The following is a 7,500-nucleotide window of genomic DNA, read 5'->3' on the forward strand; positions in this document are numbered from 1 at the left end:
ACTTTATACATATACACAATGAAGGAAATAGTGCACAACTGGTTCTCTGTGCAATGATGAACCTTAGAAATTGCCCCTATATTTAAATATATATTTCTAAAAAAAAAATGAATACACATAAATATAGTACCTTTAAGCAACAAAGTAACATTTTGAGGTGTCTGCTTACCTCTTTAATGTGGCAATGCAAGAAATAATTGGAGGCATGTAGTAAATATTGACATAATGAGGACTCTGATCATTTCAATAAAAACAATAATGTATAAAAGCAAAAGCCACCATGTAATCACAACGGTCATAAATAGTTCCTCGATTGGTTTTGTCTTTCTCCTTCTCCCAGTACTGTTCCAGTGAGTAAAGTTATTTATTACTGAGGAGGTTGAATAAGGCCAGGAAGTGTACAAACAAAAAAACCCGTCACTTTTCTGCCATCATCCAAACGTCAGGAGGTTCCTCGTCACATGGTGGCACATCAGGAGAGGGAGGAGTGGCTCTTGATAAGGCTGCTTCATTCTTGAGTATGATGTCTTCGATCTTGGACTGCAACATGTATCGGTCATAAACTGTCTGACAGCCAACATCCACCATCGCTTTCGAACATCTGCAGGAGGCTTTTAGAGGTTCCGTTTGAATCCCGACAGTGTTCGTCTGACAGAAAAATAAAAGATGTTTATTCATACTGGTATAAGTTTACAGGCCTACAAATGTACTTGATAAATTGGAATTTAGGTATCGGTAGGCTAGATAAGAAATTAGCTTGAAATATTTTGTTATTTAAAAAAATAAAAAAATAGCCAAATATTGTGACTCCTAGTGGCGACTTCTTAGACTACAAGTTGTCATTTCTACAGGTATAAAGCATGATTTTTACATATACAAATTTACACTTCTTTCTACAAGTACACATTTTTTTTTATCTGTACAAATTATTGTTATTTTTTTTTACACACAATTTGTTTTTTTTAGTACACATTTTCTATTTTATGGGTACTTTTTTTTTTTTACAGGTACAATTTTTTTAGAGGTTCAATTTTTTTTACAGGTTCATTTTTTTACAAGTTCAATTTTATTTATTTTTTTACAGGTACAATTTGTTTTTTTTTTACAGGTACAATTCGATGTATTTATTTATTTATTACAGGTACATTTTTTTACAGGTACAATTTTATGTATTTATTTTTTTAACAGGTACATTTTTTTAACAGGTACAATTTTATATATTTATTTATTTATTTTTTTAACAGGTACATTTTTTTACAGGTACAAATTTATACTTTTTTCTAAAGGTACAATTTTTTTTTTTTTTTTACAGGTTACTTTTGCACCATATTTAACTCCATAAAATTTTGTTTAATGGATGACTTCAGTAGCCCGGAAATGTGATTTATTTTTATTTTTTATTTTTTTTAAATGTACAAACATTTCCTGAAACATTCGAATAATATGACGTCAATACATCATATGAAGTGGTTGTAAAACTTATGAAGATGGCCAATTTAATACTTTTGATTGATTGTTTTCTTGTGTTTTATTTACACACGCGTACACAAATCAGTCTCACACCACATCATCCAAGTATCAATAAATACTTACTTTATATTCTTCTGTGTCAGTAATATCCAGAGGTGCGCACCAACTGAGATCCAACAAGATATTTGCTGCGTCGAGATCAGTTTTTAAGGAGTCCATCACTTTTCTTCTTATTGCGGCGTCGAGACCAGTATTTGAGGAGTCCACCACTTTTCTTCTGCTTGTTGCTGGTTTGCTTGCGAATTTTGTCTTCTTAATACGAACAATCTGCAACCATAAACCAAAATTCTTTACATATCTCCTCAAAAACTCTACTAAGCCAAAAATAAATACATTAAAGCTACTCTATGTAGGATTTCCCCAAAAAATATCTTAACAATAGCCTTTTTATTTGACCATTTATGACTGAAACATATTCTAATTAGTAGATCAACATCTTAGCTGTTCACAATCGGTACTCCTACAAGCCTCTGGCCAATAGGGGTGTAAAAAAAAAAAAAAAAAAAATCGATTCGGCGATATATCGCGATTCAATAAAAAAAAAAATCGTTTTTTTTTTTTTTTTTTTTTTTTTTTTTTTTTTTTTTTAAAGAGCGCAGAATTGTTCATTCGGTAGTCTTACCGATTCAACGTCTTATCATCATTGCCTCTTTTTTTTTTGTGTGTGAATCGATTTTTAAACTTCCATTTTTAATGGAAAAATATTCAACAAAACGTCTGACTTCGGGTTAGGATTCACACCTTGAGCATGGAAGAATGTTATATGAACGGAACATTAAGCCTTAATATTTTATTTTAATGCTGTTCAAACATGAAACAGATTACAACCTCTATAAGACTGAAATTTCAGATAAATAAATAATACATTTTCATATAAATCTTACACTCTACAAGCTTACTGATTAGTATTTTCTCAATTTGAATGAAAAAAAATCTCAACAATCGACTTATAAATTCGTATCGGGATTAATCGGTATCGAATCGAATTGTGACCTGTGAATCGTGATACGAATCGAATCGTCAGGTACTAGGCAATTCACACCCCTACTGGCCAATATTATTTAGGAAGCATCCGGTCCGAATCCTTCGAATTTCCTGCCCTCTGTCTGCGGGATGTGACGTTATTCGCGTCATCGTCACTTGTTTCCTGTCGCGCGAAGACGGAACTAGTACAGATTTTCGCTGTCCCAGACACCCGCTGTTACTCCGCGGAAGGCTGCTTAATAAAAAAATGAAAACAATGTCAAGTGCCACGAAAAAAAAAAAAAAATCTAAACTTGATAGTGACCGGCGCCGAGAACGAGAGTGAACATTGGTTTGACATTTCAGCGGTGGAGAGCGTTGAGATCGGACTTGGATTAGAAAAGTGATTCACAGCTGGCTTTCTTTCTACCTTGACATTTAGAAAAAAAATGTGTTGTTTTCAAATAGCAGTAACCTCAAGATCCATCACTTCTCGGTCGTAACTATTGCGTATTGTATATGGTGGACGGCAACATTTAGCGTGAAAGGGGCGGAAAAGTTGAATGTAATAGAACAGAATGACTTTATGAAGAACAGATGTTCCATTCCGCAGCATTTCAATCAGGCTAAATGTTGCCTTATTTTCCTCCGTGAAAACAGCCTATTGTAGCTACATTATGCTAACGGAATGTGAACGGTATTTCTTTGGTGGCGGTCCTTATGCATGCCAGATCCGTCGCGCCAGCATCTACTGAAACTCAACAGAAGTTGCCTCTCCCTCCCACAGCCCCTTGAATCAGTGGGTGCTGGTGTCTGTGGATCTCACTTTGCTTTATCTATCCTTCCCTCCTTCCTCTCTTCAGTTTTTCCTCTGGTCTCTTGAGATCTCGCTAATTTGCTGGAATTTAGAGGCTTCCGGGGTTGGCGTAAGACTTTGATTTTGTAACCATGGGGAAGGCAGGAAGTGTTTGGTCGGTGCTGGATTTCACTTTGATTTATCTTTCTTTTCTCTTTATTTTTTTCTGACCTTTTCTCTGGTCTCCTGACCATTTGAACCTCACGACTCTGGCAAGATTCGGAAGTACCTGGTTAAGGCGAAGGGTAATGGGATATTTATAAGGTTTTAGGTGAATTAATGAGTATAAATTTATACGTATTTGCACGCACACGCACGCACGCAAACGCACACACACAAAAATAAAAATAAAAATAAAAACAAATTTAAAAAAAAAGAGCAATGATGATAAGACGTTGAATCGGTAAGACTACCGAATGAACAATTCTGAGCTCTAAAAAAAAAGAAAAAAAAAAAAAAAAAAAAAAAAGGAATGTGAACGGTACTACTGAATGGCGATAACATTCACGGCCATATCACACTAAGTAGCGAATGGGTCTATATGTTTTTCACAATCGTCAATTTCCACCTTTCGGCTCATGCACAATGACGAGCCTGGGGGCGACATACACTAATAATGACTAGAATCAGGTTGACGTCCGTCGAGCGGGGTGACGACAATATGTAACTGCATATTAACATCGGAATGAGGTCCAATTAATTGACGTAATTTGCACATCGTTTTGAAGTACAGCACAGGACTGGACTTCGACCGACTAAAGCAATATGATCTGCACGTCCCGTGGACATCAATTGTTTAGTGGGGATCGAGTCTCATTCCGTGAAGTGGCCAGCTTTGTATCACATTATAACCTCTAAAAACATAGTTTCATTGGATATGAAGAGCCCAGTACGAGCGTGCAGTTTGTTTTCGGCCACAGGTGGCAGTAGAGATTTGAAATTTTAAATCTTACATATAGCTGCTTTAATAGAGGGGGTAAGCATGACAGGTCCGAACAACAGCCATTTTAACATTTTCCCATTGTCAAATGGAAGATGCAGGGAATCGCTTACCTCTTCCGGGCAGGCGGTGGCCGGCAAGGGATCAGGATTGTCAGCTGTAGGACCATGACCCCCTACAAAATGTTTACTGCATATGAAGGTGAAACCCTTCACCTTGCTGGCGTTAAACTGTTCTTTCGGACGTCCGCACAAGTTGACCCATCGTTCACATTTCTCCAACTGAGTTTTTGGCTTCGGGAAACGAATAAAGAATATATCCTTCATATGTGGACGGTCGTCGTGTCTGGAGTCGCTTCTGCAAGTACCATAGCAGCAATGTTTACTCGGCATGGTTTTATTCGGAGATAAAGGAGAAGAAAACAAGCTTGGGGTTATCTGCTAGCTCGCGTCTGTTGACCCTTTTCCGGTTCATGGCTCACGCAGCTGACGTCACGACTCACGCTGCCTTGCGTAGCATTCGAGGATGCTCGGAAGAAAGTGCCCCGGGTGAAAGGAGTGGAACCGTCACTTTCCGTCGGTGCCGGTTGGCGTGGTATGGGTTCGCTTCCCTGCTTGGGAGACCATGTAAGTTTGTGTGCGTGTTTGTGTGAGTGAGTTATAAAAAAAATAAAATAAAAAAAATGGTCGGAAGTAGTAAACTCGCGCTCATGCGGCACCCTCTCAACTTGAAACCTTCAAATTATTTTTGATTGAAATTGACAAGTCTCTTAAAAAGGGATACTTCACTTATTTAGCCCATTATATCGATAAAAAGTAAAAATATTTTGTCTATAATTAATTTGATACTTTCATTATTTTTCCACGTACAATTCGTACCTTTAAAAACACATTTTGCAACTTGCTGTCGACTGAAAATGACATCACAAGGGCTCAGGTAAACAATCACAGCTCACCTGTTTTCTAGGTTTGGCCATGTGACATTCACAAGCTGAGCTGTGATTGGTTACCTGAGCCCTTGTGCTGTTATTTTCAGTCGACAGCAAGTTGCAAAACGTGTTTTTAAAGGTACTAATTGTACATGAAAAATAATGAAAATATCAAATTTATTATTGGCAAAATAATGTTTGACTGCCAAAAATGGCTAAATAAGTATCCCATTTTAGTTAGTTTTTTTTAGGAGGGTTGTTAAGAAAAAAAAGTGTGATTTTTATGGACAGAAAAAAAAAACTTTTTTGAAAAAAACTTTAAAAAACGTTCAGAAAATCTAATTTTCAGACATATTAAAAGGTCTCTTTTTACAAAAGTATTTTTTTTCAAGGAAAAAAAAAAAGTCCATCTCATGCTAGTCTGATTTTTCTTCTCAATAATTGTCACAAGATAAAGCTGTATGTTTTTATTATAAAGTATACCTTTTCTGAGAAAAAAAAAAAATCATTTCATGGGGAAAAGTCGATGGGTACAAGACGATAATGGCACAATTTTTGGAGCAATTTGTCAATTTCGCATAATAAACCGCCCAGTGATGAAGCCAGGCAAGCTTTTTGTACGGAATAAAGAGTGTTTAATGTTGGAAAAATACTAACAACACGCTAACAAGTCACAAAAAAAAAAAAAAAAAAATACAAAGAAAAAAAAAAATCTACATAATTCATTTTTTGTTTTTTTGTTTTTATACAGGCCACTTGTAAAAACATTCCTGGAAAACATTGCATCATAACTTAGGCACCTTTAAAAAAAAAAAAAAAAAAAAAACGTTATAAAAATGTAAAGTTTTGGAGCCCTAAAGAACTGGCGTGGAGTTCCTTCCGTTTGGATGTTTTTGTTCGAAATGCGCCGGACACTTATTTGCACAACATCAGACCACTTAAGGCAGTTCATGGTTTGCTGATATGAAGCAGTCTCTTCCAACAGCCACTAAAACAAAAGTAACAACATGGGTGAAGAGACTGTGACAGGTTCGTTATGAAAAGATTAAAAAAAAAAAAATCTGCATGGAGACATTTCAAGAAAAATAAATTAGCTTAATGCGAGCGTGTCAGTTGACATACAAAGCTGGAAACGCACTTACTAACTAAATATTATGCTGTCACATGTTGTTAAAGCTACTGTATACAGACTGAAGGCAAAAAAACCCAAAAAAACAATGATGCTTGGTTTCAGAGTTAGTGTTAAAAGTTCAATGCTAACCACAAACATGATCATATAGAGAATCAAGTCTTCATATTTTGGAAAAGTGTCATTTGAGCACACAAGTTGCTACATTCTGTAGTGAGTACCGAGTAAGATCAGGGCCACACTGGAGAGAAATAACAATTGCCGGTAGAATAACTCAAGTTGGATTAATTTCCCACCGCCCAAAAAAAACCCCCTGCTATATTAAAATCAACTGGATCTTTTGAAGGGAGTCAAGTTATTTTTGTCAAGGACTAATTTAAAGTATTTTTGCAAAAGTCATATATTTTTGAGAATGAAATCTTTTGTCAAAAAGTCGGACTTCTCCAAGTCACATTTTTCAAGAGTGTTAAGATTTTTTTGAAAGATCAGAATTGCATTTTTCTAGAATTAAGTCACATTTCTCTCAATGAAATCTGACTGAAGACATTAAAAATCAAGTTGCATATTTCAAGGTTTAAATTACAAACATTTTAAGACAAGCTGTACTTTTTCAAGATTACATTTAGATATTTTTTTTCAAAAAGACCGAAGTCATTTTTAATGTCTGAATTTCAACAGTTGTTTTTCAAGAATAACTTTTATTTTCATTTCAAAGCATAAAGTCACATTATTTTTTTTTTTTTTTTAGAATAGTTGTGTTGTTAGAATAAAATTGGATTTTTTAAAAATAAAAAATAATGCTGAATTTTTCCTATAGTTTGAAGAAAAAGAAAACCGGTTCTCTCTTAAGAATTAAGCATTTTTCCCAGAGGAAAAAAAACATTGGTTTTCAAGAAAAACAAATACTAAAAATCATATTTTGAAAATTGAGGAGGGGGGGATAAAAAAAGAAAGAAAAAAAAGCTAAATGTTGTGAGGATAAAAATCAATTTTTTTGCAAGAATTCAGTCTTTTTAAAAAAATATATATATATAAAAAAAAATGAGGGGACTTGCCTGAGGAGGAGCAATTTGTTGCCCGAAAATAATGTGACAATTAATAAAGTCATTTTTAATTTACTATCAAAGTATCAATTAAAAAAGAATACCAACTAT

The 7,500-nt window shown here is 34.9% G+C and overlaps 2 protein-coding genes across 8 annotated transcripts in view; both read right to left on the reverse strand.

The window, feature by feature from the left end:
• nectin4b (nectin cell adhesion molecule 4b) overlaps positions 1-4,865 on the reverse strand; it is a 31,598-nt gene extending 26,733 nt beyond the window's left edge. For 4 of the 7 annotated variants that reach the window (XM_077515995.1, XM_077516013.1, XM_077515976.1 and 1 more), the window contains exons 1-3: positions 4,403-4,865; positions 1,594-1,797; positions 1-648 (exon numbers count right to left, since the gene is read on the reverse strand). The exon at positions 1-648 is cut by the window's left edge. The gene's annotated coding sequence lies outside the window, so the exon portion shown is untranslated. The remainder of the gene's footprint in view (positions 649-1,593; positions 1,798-4,402) is intronic. The other 3 variants (XM_077516031.1, XM_077516004.1, XM_077515986.1) reach the window with 2 other exon arrangements.
• Positions 4,866-5,739: 874 nt separating this feature from the next.
• vangl2 (VANGL planar cell polarity protein 2) overlaps positions 5,740-7,500 on the reverse strand; it is a 9,394-nt gene continuing 7,633 nt past the window's right edge. The window contains exon 7 of the mRNA XM_077516046.1: positions 5,740-7,500. This exon is cut by the window's right edge and continues 1,165 nt beyond it. The gene's annotated coding sequence lies outside the window, so the exon portion shown is untranslated.

This window comes from Festucalex cinctus, chromosome 1 (genome assembly GCF_051991245.1).
Source record: "Festucalex cinctus isolate MCC-2025b chromosome 1, RoL_Fcin_1.0, whole genome shotgun sequence".
Taxonomy (NCBI): domain Eukaryota; kingdom Metazoa; phylum Chordata; class Actinopteri; order Syngnathiformes; family Syngnathidae; genus Festucalex; species Festucalex cinctus.